The 16750-nt window shown below is 43.3% G+C and overlaps 1 protein-coding gene across 4 annotated transcripts in view; it reads right to left on the reverse strand.

Moving 5' to 3' along the window:
* Nucleotides 1-16304, reverse strand: part of PRLR (prolactin receptor) — a 165154-nt gene extending 148850 nt beyond the window's left edge. For all 4 annotated transcript variants that reach the window (XM_067730505.1, XM_067730503.1, XM_067730507.1 and 1 more), the window contains exon 1: nucleotides 16152-16304. The gene's annotated coding sequence lies outside the window, so the exon portion shown is untranslated. The remainder of the gene's footprint in view (nucleotides 1-16151) is intronic.
* Nucleotides 16305-16750: the final 446 nt, after the last annotated feature.

Here is a 16750-nt window from a genome sequence, read left to right on the forward strand (position 1 = left end):
ACACTCTATAAGTACCTGTTGAATGAACAGCTAAAAAGTAATCACAAAGGAAACATGTGATAGACTTCGAGCCACAAAAATTTACAAATTTGTTTGTCAAAAATATTTTCAACAGAATTAAAAGACAATCACCAAATCAGGGAAAATAGAACAAATATTGTAGAAAACAGATTGATATCCTCCAAATATTGAGAGTTCATTTTTAAAAATTAAGAAATTTTAAGAAAACAAAATAACCCAATCCAAAAATGGGCAGAAGACCTAAATAGATATTTCTCCAAAGAAGACATACAGATGGCCAAGAAGCACATGAAAAGCTGCTCAACATCACTAATTATTAGAGAAATGCAAATCAAAACTACAATGAGGTATCACCTCACACCAGTTAGAATGGGCATCATCAGAAAATCCAGAAACAACAAATGCTGGAGAGGGTGTGGAAAAAAGGGAACCCTCTTGCACTATTGGTGGGAATGTAAATTGATACAGCCACTATGGAGAACAGTACGGAGGTCCTTAAAAAACTAAAAATAGAATTACCATATGATCCAGCAATCCCACTACTGGGCATGTACCCAGAGAAAACCATACTTCAAAAAGACACATGCACCTCAATGTTCATTGCAGCACTAGTTACAATAGCCAGGTCATGGAAGCAACCTAAATGCCCATCGACAGACGAATGGATAAAGAAGATGTGGTACATATACACAATGGAATATTACTCAGCCATAAAAAGGAACGAAATTGGGTCATTTGTAGAGATGTGGATGCATCTAGAGACTGTCATACAGAGTGAAGTAAGTCACAAAGAGAAAAACAAATATCGTATATTAATGCATGTTTGTGGAACCTAGAAATATGGTACAGATGAACCGGTTTGCAGGGCAGAATTGAGACACAGATGTAGAGAACAAACGTATGGACACCAAGGGGGCAAAGCCACGTGGGGTGGTGGTGTGATGAATTGGGCGATTGGGACTGACGTGTATACACTGATGTGTATAAAATTGATGACTAATAAGAATCTGCTGTATAAAACAATAAATAAAATAAGATTCAAAAATTAAAAAAAAAAAAAAGAAATCACGTTAGAAAAAGAAAAAAGAGAAGAAAAAAAGAAGGTCCCAATCACTGGCCACTTTGTAAAGTAGGCCTTCATGAATTACCATTGTGGGGAGAAATTGTTTTACACTTGAACATGTATTCATCAAGTTCTCACATACACAGTCTCCTGATTACTTTGGTGAGAATCCATAAGCATTGCTTATGCTCCCGTTGAAGATTTCCCTAAGCCACAGCAACTTCTGTTTTAAAAGGAATCCACAACCTTTAAATTATTACATTTTGATCATGCCTTAGATTTCAAAGTATTCCCCGTGTACATTACTGATGTTCACCTTAACAACCTAACATAGGACATTTGGAGCCCATGTTACCGCAGTTCCTAAACCTATTTTAGTCTCTTACAGATTTTCGCTACTGGATTCTTACTACACATTTGTTCTCCAATGAAATTATGTCACTAATCACAATTATGTTTAAGAAATCAGAAATAAACGGAAAGAACCCAAATTAAATAGCGAATAATAATAAGCATCTAAACCTGACATTTCCTTCTGGTGCACACACTGCAATCCAAGTCTGAAGCCCCCTCCACGTGGCCAAAAGAAGCCAAGCACTTTGCTTTCATTAATTGTTTGGCCTTCCAAGTGGGTCAGTGAGTCACAAACCCCATATCATTTCATTGCTCAGAAATGGAAACAGGCCGGCTTTATTAGGTTGGCTTTCAATCCTCGGTGCCTAGGGTCCGGTTCTTGCAGAGTCCAGTCTCTGGCCATTCAGGGCTTTGTCCAGTCTGAGGCCAGTCTGACAGGCTCTCTAACATCAGCGGGGAGCGGTGCTTTCCCCAGCAATGTGAGTTTTTGCGGCACATTAACTGCCTTCCCTCTTATGCTTGCCAGTGGTGCTGATATATTTCTGAGCTTTTCCATTTTCCTTGGCTTTACTAGAGGAAGAACAGGTACTTCTGCCTTCTCCTCATTTCTCAGAATTGCACACTGCCCAGCAGGCTCTGATTTGCCTGTGGCCTCAAAGGTAAAGCAAATGGAGAAGGTATATTCAGCTGATCGCCGAGCTTCATCTCTCTTGAGTCTTCCTGAATACTTATCAGATCTGGGTACCAAAGGCTCATAACCCAGCTCCCCGGTTAAGTATTTGGGAAGAACAATGGCCTTGAAAGTGTGCCATTTGTGGTTGGGTGTACAAAGCACCAAGTCAACAAACTATCTGTTATCATTCCAGAGCCTTCCCTCCATGTGTGACGCACGGTTCAAACCATCCACATATGGGGGGTCACGGGAGAAAGGAACGAGCTTGTTCTGAGGACGAACTATAGACTATAAGTCATCCATTATCTTAGTCTATCCTCAATCCTGGAATAGGGCATTATCTTCATTATCTTATTCTTACAAATAAGGAGACTAACACTCGAAAGAAGTTAAGCAAACTTTCCATGAGTCACATACCTGCTCTGAGGCACAGCCTCAAAGCAGATTCAGCAGAAAGAAGGAATATGCTGCTTCTGTATCCAGAGAAGGTAACTTCTTTTATGGTTGCCAACCGGAAGTGCCATGGTGGTCTGCTGGTGCAAGAAGGAAGGGAAACGGTTGAACTGAGTGGCCCATACAAGGATTTCTGAGGACCTCACGAGCTTACTAATGCATGCTAAGCTCGCACTCAACACTTACTCCGTGCCCTTGGAATTTTGCCTCGCTGCCTGTACCTTTGTTGGCCTCCCCGTAAGCTATGAATTCTCTGATGAAAGTGATACTCCCATGAATCGGGTGCTTCCTTGGTGCCAAGTGTTTTTACATACTTCATCTTGTCTTATTTTCCCAACAACCCTGGAATGTAAGTTTTAGTGTCCTCACTGTACAGATGAGAAAGTAAGGCACAGGCAGGCAACTAACTTGCTCCACAGCCTTGTCCCTGAAAGGGTAGAGCTGACATTTGTGCTGAGTCTATCTGATTCTAGTGAAAGTTCTCATTGGCAAGACACACACGAGACTCTTACTCAGAGGGCAAGTTCCAGGTTCTTACAAGATCCTAATTCACTGATGTTTAGAAATAAGAGTAAGGGCTGGGCTTCCCTGGTGGTGCAGTGGTTGAGAGTCCGCCTGCCGATGCAGGGGACACGGGTTCGTGCCCCGGTCCGGTAAGATCCCACATGCCGCGGAGCGGCTGGGCCCGTGAGCCATGGCCGCTGAGCCTGCGCATCCGGAGCCTGTGCTCTGCAACGGGAGAGGCCACAACAGTGAGAGGTCCGCGTACCGCAACAACAACAACAACAAAAAAGAGTAAGGGCTTACTTTTGGCACCGAGGGCTTACTTTTAACTCAGCTGGATAACGACAAGGCTTCCATACTTGTAATATTACATGTCAGCCGCAGAGGAAACTACTGCCACATGTGATTGGAGGTCTTCACCTGCCCCAAATATGTTTCTCCCACCTAGCTGCTAGTAGTTCCCACCAGTACAGATATTAGGTTGAACCATTGCTATTAAACTGCAAATGCTGGGAGTGTTCACTTCTTGAACTATGGGGGCCTGAACGGCTGACCAAGTTCTTTAATACATTCTTAGGAACTTTCCGTTCAGAGAAGGACGGTGTCTGACAGAGGAAAGCAGACAATAGAGTGTGAGTGGGGACACAAAAATTGGGGGGCTTACATGGGGGCATCTTAGTGTGGTAGGTGGAGACAAAGGGGAATTCTTTCTGGAACAAAGTAAGATGATAGTTCAGGAGAGATGAAATAAGGAAGTGAACGCATTTCTTAGGCCTTCCATGCTCTCCTGTGTGATCCACTAGAGGAGACATGCATATAATGGTCATTAGTGAGTGATGACCATGGACAAGCTGTGCCCTAGGTCAACACAGAAGATGGCACTGAGGCTCGGGGAATGCCGGGAGGAGCTTATACCACCAGCCTTCTGAAAGTGGGCATGTGTGGCAGCTTTGGGAGCTAAGGGAACCCCAACATTCCTAAGTCCCTGCAGAAGTCTGAGCCCAAGAAGGCTGAGACCCCAAGGACTCTTATCCCGATACTTAATGACTCCATCTGGATTATTTGTAAACTCACCACAGAAAATACATGTCCACCAATACCCAGGGTGGGCATCTCATGTAATTGCATCTTCTCCTCTGTACTTGGCAGGTGAACCCTCCTCTGAAAATACTGCTGTGCATCCTCTAATAATACACTTGAGCTGAGATAGGAAGTTCCAGGTTCAATAAGGGATCAGTGCTGGTAGGACTGGGAGGTCCATAATAGAATGTAGGTTCTGGCTTCCCAGAGCACAGCATCTCATGTGAAATAACAAAAAAAGGACACCTAGCCTATATTTATATACTTAGTGTATTTTTGCAAAGGTATAGGATATTTTTATAATAATATGAGTGATTGCCTTTGGGGGCACTGGGTAGCCATGGGACAGGAGAAGGAAGGCCTATTTTTTATTGAATATTCTTTCTTACCTTGAATTTTAAACCTTATACAAAAATAAATAAAAAATTTAAAAGTCACAGATATGAACAATGTTATGGTTTCAGCGATGTCCTTTGAAAAGTAAAATCAGGAAAGTTTCCTAAAAGAAAAAGAAAACTCTTCTGGTCAAACTCCAAATGAAGCAATGGCATCACCCCTATGGTCACATAGCTTCCATGACATTTTTCTGATCTTTGAATGACTTGGTTTTAAGACGTATCTACATTTGATACACATTCACTCACTTTCTGCTGAGTATTTAATCAAAGCCATCCAATAAAGGAGGAATTTACCTTACAGATTTGAAGATAAAATTAAAAAAGAATTATGCTGTTTGCAGAATTCTGGGCTATTTGGAGGATATTCAAAGGCCTGAAATGGCTTTCAAGCTTTCTGTAATTAATTGATGTTCCACTGAAATCTTCCTAACTTCAGTAAGATGATAGCCTAATGCAAATGCAACTATATTTCTTTGACTCCTTTGTAGTTTTGAATTTGGAAGTTAATATAACCATAGGAAATATCTGTCATGTATATCATTTTAAAATAACACGTTTATTGAAAGTCAAACAGTTGAATGAGCAGATTGACGATTTGATTAGGTAAATTCAACAATTCCCAAGATTGCACATCAATCTGAATAGAAAGCTACCCTATGGCAACTGGAGCAAAAAAAATTGCCTTCTATTTAATTAAAATACATAACAAGCTAAAACTTCTAGAAGAGGAATTTTGCCACAATTACTGCCTTTATAGTCATTGCTGGAGAATTCATTAGTGGAGTTAAAGAAACTTTAATGAGCTTCTTTGTAAAAACCTCCATTCTGTTAAATTCATTGTCATTACCACCATTAGGAAGAGGGGAAGGTCTGTTACTTTCACGCTGATTATTGGAAAACCAAGTCACTTGAGAGAAGACTTTCCTGGAGCCGATATTCAGTAGAAGGTACAGAAGACAGCATGACCTCCTATGTTCACCAGACTTACTGAACTTCTAATAATACAACTCTAGGGAGACTCTTTAATATTTTTAAAGCAAAACTGTGATCACAACTGAATTAATGACTCCTTTTCGGTTAGTTTCTTAAGGCCAGCCTCAGATGACCTGGAGAGCTACTAGAATTTGCTGCAGGGCTTACTGAGTAACTTTGGTATTTTCCATCCTTTGAGAGGGGACAGGTAGGTGGGTACAACTACAGGAACTATGCATAGTGGGCAGAAGAGGCGGTGTGGAGAAGAGGGAGCATTTCCTCAAGTGTCCTCTAGTGTCAGCACCTTTGTCCAGCCAGCTCCCTTGGTGGGCATTTATCCTTCCACCTTGGCAGATGGCAGGCGGTTCAGATGCGAGGCCCTCCTGGAGGCGGCTGGATCATCCAACCTCTGAATTATGCCATTTCCCCAGCAGTCCCACTCCTGGAAGCCCTGCTCAGTTGAAGTGCCCCCTAGTGGTACCTTTAGGTTTTTGCAGGAGAAACAAGTTTAATTCCGAAGTCACAGCTTCAGTGATATAGGAAAGACTGAAAAGGAGATCCATGGAAAGTGGTACAGCCAAGCTCTGCAACCAGATTCTTTTCAAAACCTGGCTTTGCGACTTACCAGCTGTGTGATTTTGGGTGAATGACTTAAACTATTTTTTTTTTGCCTCAGTTTCTTCTTTTATAAAATGATAATAATAAGAACACTAACTAAAGGATGGGTAGGAGAAATAAAGGAGTTAAAACATGTGAAATTCTTAAAACAATGCCTTGATATATATAGTAAGTGCTCATTAAATGCTTGCTATTATGATGTTAGAGTTTATATGGAGAAACTGACCAACTGCAAAAGGCCACGTGTAAATGTCCAACAGCATGAAGGGCTCAGTTAATATAGCCCAAGAGTCAAAATACTGGGAAAAGAGATAAACTAGCAATGTGAATGTGACATTTCCAGCACTTACAAAAAGCACACTAATCAGAAACATCAAAACCCATCAGAACAGTCTTAACGAGACAGGATGAAATTTTTCTGGTTAGGAGGTAAAAACACAACAAACAGGAATTTCTCCTTGGACAGGAATTTGGTTTTTTCCCTGCTTAAATAGGTTAAGGCCAAAATCCCCCATGTTTTCAAATAACCCTAAATGTTTTTCCATTTTGGTTCAAATCCAGTGGCCCAAGTCGAGACAGGGCAGGGGCAATGATCTGACAGGACTAGGTCTGGTATCACTTTCACTGGCCTTATCCATCTGAAAGCCATGCTGGCTCTACCCCCACATCCTGAATCCAACACTTCTTCTACCCACTGCTACCCCTTAACTGCCCCAGCATCACCTCTTGCCGGACTTCCTGACCAGCCTCCCAAGCTCTCCCTCTGCTTCCAGTCTACAATGCACTCTACACATAGGAGCCTGAGAGACCTCTAAAATGCAGTGTAAGACACATTACTCCCCTATTTAAAAGCTCCCAGTGATTTCCTTAAAGCACTTAATCCTAATTTCATGCATGACTTCGGGCCCTCAGGGCTGTTTTCCTGTCTGACTGTATCCCTTCCTCCCTAAGTGTCCAGCCACACCGGTCTCCTTTCTGTTTCCTGAACACGCCAAACCTTTCCCAACCTCAGGGCTTTTGCTCTTGCTGTTCCCTCTGCCTGGTTCTTTCTTCCCGATCTTTGTGTGGCTTTCTCTTCAACGCTGATGCACTAGCTCAAATGCCACCTCTTCAGAGAGGGCAACTCCTGTAAACCTATTGAAGGCAGCCCTCATTGGTCTGATCCCTTTACCTCACTGCACTTTTCTTCATAGCACTAAGTGATTTTCGTTTATTTATCTGTTTCTTACTATGGATATCTGTTTCCTCTCACTGCAATGTAAACTTCAGATGAACAAGAACATCATCACTTTATCCTGTAACGGTCCCGGGCACAGAGCAGACCCTCTATAAATATTAGTTGAGCGAATAATAATTGCTGTTGCCCATGATGCTTGGCTAAGAGCAGACCTTTGCCTATCCTTTCCTCTGCAACCTCCTTAACACCTTCTCATCTCCTAATCCTGCAATCTCAGCACTCCAGAAAAGTGGAGTGGTCCATCCTCCCCCCTCCCCCCACATCTAGCACAAGAACTTGGTTACTTTTGGGTATTCATACGACCTTCTGAGAAGGGTTGGCGTCTTAGACTTAACCGGACCCTGGATAATTATTCTCAGATTGATTCTAGAATCACCTTCCATAACCTAAGTTCTTCTCTATTTAGTGTGACTTGTAACTGGCTCTTTCCAAACCCAGATTCATGACTCCTTTAGCCCGGTCTGATGCTGGTGGCCTCTGCAACACAAATGATTTCCTGAGACCGAGAGAGTTTTACACAACCTAGTTAGTTCTTGGCCAATTCACCTAATAAAGTCTACCCAATAACAGAGAATACTGCTGTAATTATATTTTTAATAAGGGTGTGAACGGGAATGGAGTCATTTGGCTTTAAAATGGCTGAGACAGAAAGCAAGCGTTAGGTGACTAAATACCAACATGGCAACTGGGAAATCTAACACATGGACGGCAGGGAGGCTTAACCTTTATCTTCCAAGCTTCTGGCAACTTGATTTCCAAACTGCACATACAGAAATTTTAGTCATGAGGCCATGCAGGGCCACTCTGAATATGGAGTTAGTTTATATAGGTAGAAACCTCAATTTTATGCTAGAAATCCTGCTTCCAAAGAGTAGACTGATGAAGTTGCTACCCAATGAAAATACGGTTTGAATGCTTCTCTGGGGTCCATGACACTTAAAACAAGGCAGAAGAAGAAATAAGTCATGAAGATTTGGACCTTAGCTGAGAAGTAAGGTCAGCTTTTAGCGGAGATCACCTGGAGAACTGTAGATAAATACGAAACCCAGGCTCCATGCTCAGAATCTTGATTTAATGGGTTTAGGGATGGGGCCCGGGCAGCCTTATTTTTTAAAGCTCCTAAGGTGATTCTCGTGTGCAGTCAGTGTCAAGGACCACTGTTTTACAGGCTTGCTTTTTGCTATAGCTAAAGAGATTGGAAATTGTTTTTAAATCAGTAATGGATTTCAAGACAGAGAAAGAGAAAAGAAAATAACCATTTTGGAATGGCACAAAACTGCCCTATCCTCATGTCCTAAACAGGATGCAATGCTAAGACTCTAGCTCTGTTCCATCACCCTTCATAAAGACCTCCCAGCCTCACCATTGGCAGTAAACCCAGAAGTTAAGACGTACATGGAATTCTTTAAAAAGGCAGCTTGTAAAAAATGCTGGGCTTTCTTCTCTTTTTTTAGGTGTGTAACAAAACCCATCATCCTTTCAGTGAACAGAAGCTTCAGAGAAGAGAAATCAGAACAGCCTGAAAGCTCTGGGACTACAGAGACTTCACTTCCCACAGGTAAGAGTGGGTAAGATTGACCACGCTTTCACTTGAATTCCAAGATGATAGGGCTGCGGCTCCTGGGACCACTGCAGCTACCTGCGGGCCGCTGACACTTATAATCAGTGTTGCCAGCTGGGGCAGACTAGTCATCCTTCACCTACTGATCTGTAACATTCATTTATTGAAGAAATAACATGGCTAAGTACAGAGTTTTCTAACAGCAGCAGGAGATGGGGCACACACGCCTTAAGAAACGGGGAATTCAGTGGCTGAGAATCCTCATTTCATTCTGTTGCCAGCAAGCCTCAAGTCCCAAGGCAAGTAATTAAACTCCATTTCCCAATTTGTAAAGTTGGAAAGGTGAAGCAAGGTTACAGACTGTTAAAAAATAGCTACTGTGGGCGCTAATGGGCATGATAACGAAGCCCTTTGCAATTGACTACACAAAGCCTGGTGGATACAAAGAGCTATGAGATACCAATCGCCTCACACTTAGCCAGGGTTGACTAAAGGGCACCCCTAAAGCACACAGCGTACAGGAGTGGGCAGTTGGCGACACCATTCAGCCACGACATCCAAGTCGACAGAATCACTACAAACAATTGTCTGTGAATTAAAAAGACTGCATTCGTGTATATAAAACTCCTACAAAATAAAGACCATACATCTTAATTGTCCATTTCATTCCCTTGAAAATATTACCCTTTTAATTTTATTGTCCATGATGACAAGACAAAGACTTTGTGTTTTTGTTAGGTCACTTTCAACTCTGGCTTCATGTTAGAATATTCTGGGGAATTACAAACAACAAACAACAATAACACTGGCACCCAGGCCCCATTCTTAAATGAAAATTCTGGAATGGGCTGGAAACCTCAATAACTTTTAAAAGCTTCCCTGGTGATTCCAACTGTCCTTTTTCACATCACTAAACACTCCAGGCACATTTTCATCGCCAGGCCAGGTGTGCTCATCTCCTTACTTGGAGTGCCTTCCTCCCACCATCCCCTACCCCCAGTGTCCATTGGTCTACAGCCCAGCCTTACACCCTTCAATGTCCATCTCTTACCTTGTTTTTCTCAATGTACTTTAGGGCTTGGGAGCACAATGCCCTCTGGAATCTCTGAACTCTAACTGTCCGTTTCTAAGCGTCCAGGTAACACTTAGAAAATTTCATCTTACATTGCTCCTGGTATTTCATGTTTATGCCCATGTTCCCAGCGAGATAACATGCTTCCCCAGTGCAAGGACCTTGTTTTAAGATTTTTAAATTTTCCCCATGGAGCCTGGCACAGACCACTTGGCTTAGAAGATGCCAAAAAATACATATTACTGTTGCGGTAGATACACTAAAGTTCGCTCCTGTCAGCTTCTTACTGCTATTTCCCCCCAAGATTTAGATTTGGAGTGGAAACAAATGCCATTCGTATATCTCAAAGAGCATCTTGTACAGGCATACCTCATTTTATTGGTCTTCGCTTTATTGCACTTTGCAGATATTTTGGGTTTCTTTTTTCTTTTTTTACAAATTGCGTTGTCAGATGGTGGTTAGCATGTTTTAGTGATAAAGTATTTTTTAACTAAAATATGTACAGTGCTTTTTAGACATAATGCTACTGCACACTTAATAGACTACAGTAGAGCGTAAACATAACTTTTATATGGACTAGGACACCAAAAATTTTGTGACTCATTTTATTGCAATATTTGCTTTATTGCAGTGGTCTGGAACCAAACCAGCAATATCTCCTAGGTCTGCCTGTATACCCTGTAGAAAGTTGCAGAAGGGAAATTCTTCCCTGTAGCAAATGTCTACAGTCCATAGCCAATCATTTTATTGTACATTTCTCCATTAGCATCTTCTATGGCATTATCTCATCAACTGACCTTTCTACAAGATTGTTGGGGGAATGAGGGGGAGGGTAACATACAAACCAGTAGACAAAAGTCGAATCCAGGCCTCTGACACCCCAGACCAGAGGCTTCCCCTAACAACCCCAGAATCTGCACGTTCTTCCCTTTGGAATACATCAAACCAATCATATCTTCACTGCATTGACATATTCAAGGCCACCTTAGCTAGTGGACAAGAGGAGAAGTCAAAATGGCCTTCTGTGATGTCCTTGGAACAGCCCTTCTGGAAACTTGGACTGCATCTTGTTCAAGCTGTTTTAAGCGAAAGCACAGAGAGGGGGAAACATTTATCACCCCAATGAGATAATTTATTTAATGATCTTCGCACACGGACATGAAACCCTGGCTGTCTGCCAGGCTGATTTTACAAAGTCTCGGAATGACAAAAACATTGTCCTAGGAAATGATTTTATGGTAAAAGTATATCCAGGTTCAAAATGACCCTTTGGTCATAGAATGCTTGAAAGCTTCAGATTTGCCTGGGTAAGGGAATGGACCCTGGTGATGAAAGTAACCACTGGGTCTATTTCATCAAATCCCGTAGTGGCATGAGGTAGTGGGCTTTGAATGATCACCCACTCAGCAGACTAATGAGGGTGAGGGAGGACACAGAGGGACCTCTTTTTCTCTTGTCTACTGTTTCACCGAGAAACTGTATTAAGGGATAGACATGCGAAGGAGCCTTAGCCAAGAATAAAGGGAAAGTTATGCTAAGAAGAAGGAGGAAAAATTTCCTATCCTATCTCTGTCAACTGATTCGTCTATAGCAGTGCCGTTTGATGGAAATATAATGCGAGTCACATATGTGATTTAAAATTTTCTACTAACCACATTAAAACAAATTGAAAGGAAACAGGGAAAATTAATTTTAATAATATATTTCAACTAAACCCCTACAGCTAAAACACTACCATTCTAACATACAGTCAGTATAAAAACTAATGAGATAGACATGTATTTTTTGGTACGGGTTTTACGGCACATCTCGGCTTGCACGAGTCAGTCACATTTCAAGGGGTCAGTCGCCACATGGGGCTAGTGCTACCGTACTACACAGTGCAGGTTTAGACATGCTGACTGGAAACTGGGACATCAAATAGAAATTACTGGCAGCATTTAGCAACCTAATAGACTTGATATTTTCTTTCTGCTGGCTCTTTCGCTATCCCCTAGAAGAGATGATCTCAAAGGCCACATGCTGTGTTAGCAAAAAGTTTGGTAAACTTTCTGCAAAACAGACTGTGGGATTCAAATACCAGCTTTATAGCCTTGGACTAGCTGCTCACCCTCTATAAGTCTCAGTTTCTTCAACTATTAAATCAAGACAGAGTAGCTAACTCACCAGAATGCTGAGAAGATTAAATAAACTAGGCAGAAAGTACACAGAACAGCCTAGAATAGCATAATAGGCAGTCAAACAGTGATTTCTCCTTTATAAAACTCAACTTGATTTCTAAGGGGCTATTGCATTGTATTTGAGGCTCTACTGTTTCATTTATTCACTTCCAGAACTCTCCCTCAAGGTTTCTTCTGCTAAGGCAGCCTTTCCCCAGATTTTCATGGGGCTGGCTTCCTCTTACTCTGCAGGTTTAAGTTTAAGGGTGACCTTCTTATGGAAACCTTCTCTGGCTGCCCTATTTAAAGTTGCCCCCAAGCCCTGTTACTCTCTGAGCCCCCAGCCTCTCTTTACTTTCTTTATGGCATTTATCAATATCTGAAATTATCTGATTTATATATTTGTTCACCTGTCTCTTATACATCTCTCTAGCATAGCCGCTTTACAAGAGCTAGGGCCTTGTCTGTCTTATTCAGAGTTCAGCAAGTATTTGTGGAATAAATGAATGAATGAAAGAATGCTTGACACACGGAGGCAAATATAAATAAACCTTTAATAAGGTTTATTTATATAAATCAGTGTACTGATTCTAAAGGTAATGGAGAATGAAAATTCCAGAGCTCTTTTTTTTTTTTTCAGAGCTCTTTCTGACTTAAACGAATTGCTCAGGAAGTCAGTGGCCGAGAGCCAGCCTCACCTGCTGGGGGTGAGTGTTGTCTTTCTTGAGTCTAACAGCTGGGCTGGGGAAGGGGCAGGAAAATTATTCTCCATAGGTGATTTTATCGCTACCTGTTGATGTGTATCACATGCAAAGTGTACGTTCATGCCACTTAAGTCACCCAAAGGATTTGGTTATTCCTGCCCTTCGAAAGAAGAACTAGGTTGGGACCCAGTTAGCATGATGAAACTTTCTGACTGCAGGGAGTCTGGAACAAGAGTGGGTGTCAAAGTCAGACAGACCTGGGCTTGTATCCTGATTCTGCCTTTTACCAGCTATGCAGACTGGGCAAGTCACGTAAATTTCTCTAACCCTCAGTTTCCATATCTGTAAAGCTTTAAGTGCTAATCCAGACCCTGCAATGTTACTGTGAGAATTAATTGAAGGAATGTAGGAAAGTGCTTAGTACACCTTGAAGACTCAGTGAATAGTAGGTATCAATACTGTCATCTTTGCATTCAAGAATGCTTTGCCGGAATATACTGATAGATCTTTGGAATGGTTACTTAGAACGAATACATTTTCCTTTTAAGATCCTGATAGTTCTTTCCCCCATTTCTACGTCATTCAATTCTTGCAGCTGAGGGGCCAGAACCACGGAGAGAGACAGAGGGTATTAGCTGGGTTGATTAAATCTGTGCCGAGCTGAGAAAGATGGAAATGGAGACATTTCTCTTTACAGAGACAGTGTGTGGCGTATCTGGAGACGGAGGCAGCCATCAGACTTCTCCAGTTTCCATACCGAGATGCTTGTAGCCACAGGCACAGATCTAGCTGTTTTGTATTCAAGATTATGGGCCAAAAGAGAATTCAGAGAAAGGGTCAAGAATCCACTCCAGTCTGGACACATTTCACTTGCTGGCAGCACAGAACGCTCTGCTTGACAAAGGTGAAGCAATAAACCCAACATTGTATTCTGAACCCACCATTCATCTTTTAGAATAACTCGACCAGGACTGATTTTACTCATTCTTCTGCTGACGTAAGCCCTATAGGAGACAGTAAACTGTTCTAAAAAAGCAGGAGTCTATTTACCACTAACTTATAACCTCACATTAATATCAATACTAGCAGTCTCTCATTGACTCTAGACTAGGCATTTCCAGTTTTTATTTTTCATTTTCCTAACAACTGTGCAAGAAAGCAGTATTGCTCCCCATTTCATCAATAGGAAAAGTGAGACTCAGAGAAGTTCAGTGACTTGCCTGAACTGTGAGAGCCAAGACTTGAAGCCCGGTTTGTTGGGCTCCAAAGCTCCCCGTGCCCTCTGCTACACCTTGCTGGCATTGCCAATGGAAGACCCAGGTCCCACGAGGCATGAGTCCCTAGTACCTTAAAGGAAAAGTGCAGAGGTCCCAAAGAAGACCATTACTATTCCTACTATGCATCGGGGAGCAAATAGCACTTCGTTTCAAAACCAAGCCTTGGTCTCACTGTCTGACATCCAGCTAGGGGACAAGAAGAGCTCTTTTTTGAGACAGTGACCCTCTGTAGGTGTTCTCCAGTGCTGTTTGTAGGAGTGAAAACTCCAAGGCTCAGAATTATGACCTTAGGAAAGTCATTACAAGAGTTTGTAAGGAGGATTCCCCACAAGGCAGAGACTGGTGAAGCCCTTGGGAAACAGCGTCCCGGGAGCTCACTCAGGAAAGGAAGACTCTTCCTTCAGCAGCACGGCTGACTCCGGACCCCCAGGGAAGCCTGCCAGATTACTCCCACAGCCAGCCCAGCTGCCTGCAGAGGTTTGGCTGGAAGGTTGATGCAGGCCCTTGAAAGGAAGGCAAGGGATGTTCACTTGGGGTTCAGGCAGGGTCTTCAGGGGATGTCCAAAAACCCCCAGGGATCGCTTTCAAAACTTTATGTACATTGCATAAGAATATTCCCCCTCCCCACCCGCTGCTCCTTTGGGAGAGGACTCATATCTAATTCTCAAAAGGACTTATGAGCCCCAATTTTTAAGAACCACTGAAATTTAAAATTTCATCAGCTTCTTTCTTACACTATTCTGCAGCACTTTTGCCCCACTAATTTTACATATATTCATATATAAGTAATGGTATATATATAAATATAGTAGATGTGTATGTATACACACATATGCACACATTTAGGGCAATATATATATTGCATTAAATGTTGCACACACATATGCACACATACAATGTTAGTGGTATATATATATATATATATATATATATATACACATTGCCCTAAATGTTGCAAGGAAAAATGAGGCCCAGAGACCATAAGTGTCTTGCCCAAGTTTGCACAGCCAGAGGCAGAGGTGGGATTAGCAACACTCCCCCGACCAAGAAGCATGAAACTCGGGTGGGAAATCTTTGCCAACCAAGTTGATGAATGAAAACAAACGAATCCCTCCAGATTAATAATACTGTTTTGCAACCATTTTCAAGGCCAGTCATCAAAAATCCTAAATTGCTTGTTATTAGGGCAACGTGGCTGCTTGCCCAGGACACAGGTAGAGGCCACTAAAAGGATTTTCTCCCACTCAAAGAGCTGGAACTCCAGCCCTCGCTGCGGCAGCGCTCTGGCTCCCCAGTTACCTGAGTTTGCCTGACTTCCCCTCCTCTCCGCTCTCCTCTCCTCTCTGGTCCTCTTCCCTCCAGCGGCTCCCGCAGCTGCCTCTGCAGCTGAAATTCCTTTGCTGAGGTCGGGCCGCCTCCCTTCGGCTGGGCTCCGGATGACAGCCAGGAGGCTGCTTACCTGCCACTACTCCCACTGCCTTTTTTTGGTGGGGAGGGAGCCACGCCTTTCGGGTGAGCACGGGTACCGCTCAACTTTGCACGCCGGATACCCGGGACGTGGCGCGTGCTGGTGCTGCTGGTAGAATCCTCAAGCCCGCCGTCGGCGCATCACCTGTCTGAACCCCTTCCCCCTCCCCGCTAGTTTTTTTGTTTTCAATTTGATGTAAATAATGTACCTTCTGAGAATCCCACAGTCACGCCGAAACTCATTCTTAAGGGTGCTTCTGAAGATGCCTTTATAAAGACTAATGCGTGCAGTTGTAAAAGCGGCAGGGGTGGGGGGCGGATAGAGTATTTTTAGCTCCTCTGAGAGGGGACCTCCCTGCTGTCAGAGCCCCGGTTCTCCGCCAGGCTGCCGCCGGGCGGTTCCGCCGGGTTTCTGGCGTTTTCCGGAGCAGCCCGCGCTCGCCTCCCCGCACGCGGCCTCGAATCCGCGGCCCCGGCGCCGCCCGCACCATCCCCCGTCACCCCTGGGCTCTCGGTTCAGCCCGCGATGGGTACTCACTTTTGCCGGGGAGCAAAGTCTGCCATCTCAGTCCGTGAGCACTTCCTGTAAAAAGACGTGGAGATCCATCGTGTGTAAAGCTGTTTCAGGAACAGCCGGTAAAATCCAGAAAGAGGGAGAGGAGCGAGTTAGACCCAAATGGAAGGGGGCGGGCGGGCGGGAAGCCCAGCCCAACCGGGGGGTGTCCCGGGATCTCAGCCTTGGCTCCCCCAGCCCGGAGGCTCTGGGAGAAGAAGCCCAACAAGTGCACTTGTTCACTCTTTCTTCATTAGAGGAGGAGTCAGGGTTGCAACATTTCTGTTCCTTGCTGGAGGCGAAACAGTGATTTTCTTCAGCCTGCAAAACGTCCAGAGCCAGCCAGCTTTGCCAGGTGAGGAAGGAAGCTGGGGAAGCCGAAATGCAGCAAAGACGTGGAGAAGAAAGAACGGATTCTCTCCAGATGGGTTTTGCACGAGCAAGACCACACGTCTTCCACTGAGACTGCAACAGAAAAATAGACGGACAAAACAATAATAAAAATGTCTTCATGAATGGCATGACCTCAAAGATGGTATTTCTCCTGGCAGCCAAGATGTGGGGTGGCTTCTTGTCAAATTTCT

This window comes from Pseudorca crassidens, chromosome 3 (genome assembly GCF_039906515.1).
Source record: "Pseudorca crassidens isolate mPseCra1 chromosome 3, mPseCra1.hap1, whole genome shotgun sequence".
In the NCBI taxonomy this organism is placed as follows: Eukaryota; Metazoa; Chordata; class Mammalia; order Artiodactyla; family Delphinidae; genus Pseudorca; species Pseudorca crassidens.